This window comes from Pygocentrus nattereri, chromosome 17 (genome assembly GCF_015220715.1).
Source record: "Pygocentrus nattereri isolate fPygNat1 chromosome 17, fPygNat1.pri, whole genome shotgun sequence".
In the NCBI taxonomy this organism is placed as follows: domain Eukaryota; kingdom Metazoa; phylum Chordata; class Actinopteri; order Characiformes; family Serrasalmidae; genus Pygocentrus; species Pygocentrus nattereri.
This window is the reverse complement of record NC_051227.1, coordinates 31,865,088-31,866,734: the sequence shown is the minus strand read 5'-3', so window position 1 is coordinate 31,866,734 and position 1,647 is coordinate 31,865,088. Positions and strand designations below refer to the sequence as shown.

The 1,647-nt window shown below is 37.3% G+C and overlaps 1 long non-coding RNA gene across 1 annotated transcript in view; it reads right to left on the bottom strand.

Annotated features, from left to right (window-relative positions):
* Positions 1 to 1,647, bottom strand: part of LOC119265769 — a 174,428-nt gene that overhangs the window by 11,196 nt on the left and 161,585 nt on the right. The gene's annotated exons all lie outside the window — the stretch shown is intronic.

Genomic DNA, 1,647 nt, shown 5'->3' with positions numbered 1-1,647 from the left:
TGCAGAGTTTTGTCTACTACGAACCAAGTTCATTTTTATGTTATGTTATATTTTATGGTATACATACTATTATGGAGATGGACAAAAATGTAGTAAATGGAGATGGACAAACCTTCTCGTTCTCATTCTTTATTTGGGATTTTTCTCACAAAATGACCTGTGAACGAGGGCTTGTCCTGGAATCTCCTCCAGCCAGAGCAGTACAGTGAGAAGGCCATTCAGGAATGGAAAGGGGAAATTTTGAATGAATCTCATAAATTACAAAAGGTCTACATGAAACATTAACCCGATCAATTACTCTGTCAGCGGGGCCCATGCAAGAACAGCTCCAAAACTAGTCTGAGGACAGTATCTCACCCACATCACACACACATAAACGTTAACATTTCCTGATTAACTATGCGAGAGGACTGCAGAAATATTTAATGAAAATATCAGAAACATAATCACATCCAGGACTCTGCCACGTGTAGCATATTGAGCTGAGAAGAAAGGAAAAAAATCGAGAAAAAACTCGTCCAATTTCAAGAGCTGTAATGAAGTCATAAAAAGTTTATAAAAACAAGCAGGGGCAGACTGGAGGAGAGATTCCAGGAGCTTCAGCAGAGTAAATGTTACAAAAACGACAGCACTTGAAGAGCCGCCTGTTTCAGTGCTAAAGCCAAAAGCCTGAGCGTCATTGGTTTAAGCCTGTTTAACGCAGATTACAGCGGCTGTTTGGGAAACATTCTTGAAAAATACTTGCTTATTTGGATGCTGATCAATTCATGTGCTACGAACATGTGGAAGAGAGTTTGTGAGGATTTGTCTTTAAGACAGACAAAACATTTAGATCGTGGCTGGTTAGCTTTAAGTAGACCTTGTACAGAACAGAAATGCTCAGTATAAATGCAAAGTGAGAACAGGATGTGAAATAATAATAATCAAAAACTCAGAAAGTGAATTCTTTTAAATACTCTATTCCATTTATGGGTGAGACTGATACTGGACTTACTTTTGTTCCTGTCCATATATCTTTGCTGGCAAGTACTGTTCTGGAGAAATGAGATAATGACAACAACTTTGTAAAATATGACGCATCAATACAAATTTCACTCCTTACAGTTATCCGTTATCTCTGTACAAAATTGGCATTGACTTCTGAGAGTTTAAAATGTTCCACAAATTGTCAGTAGTACCAAAGAGAATCCTGCTAACAAAACCAACACGTTCCAGAAAGCAAACATATATCGCTCTGCTGGCATGATAAGTTCAACACCCTGTTGACTGTATGCTATGCAACTGCTAGTCCACTATTGGACCACCCAGGTTATTGCCCTGCATATAAGGTCTGACTAGTTTATAATCACCTCGAACAGATTTAAAAGCCAAATATCAGAAATAATCGAGAGAAAAAAAATTGCCAGGCCTAATCTAAAATAATGAAATATTTTTGTTATTGACACTATCCTAGATTGGTAACAGCTGTATAAGGAGCTTTATTAATTGAATATGTGATATTGCTGTTATAATGAATCACTAATTATAATGGTAGTGAAAGCAAAAATCAGCAAATTGGACTGTGAGTTGGAAATGAGCAAGGAAAAGTGACATTTTGTCTAATATTCTGCTTAACCACCAGTTTGCTGCCTGGAAAATGCTGAGCAG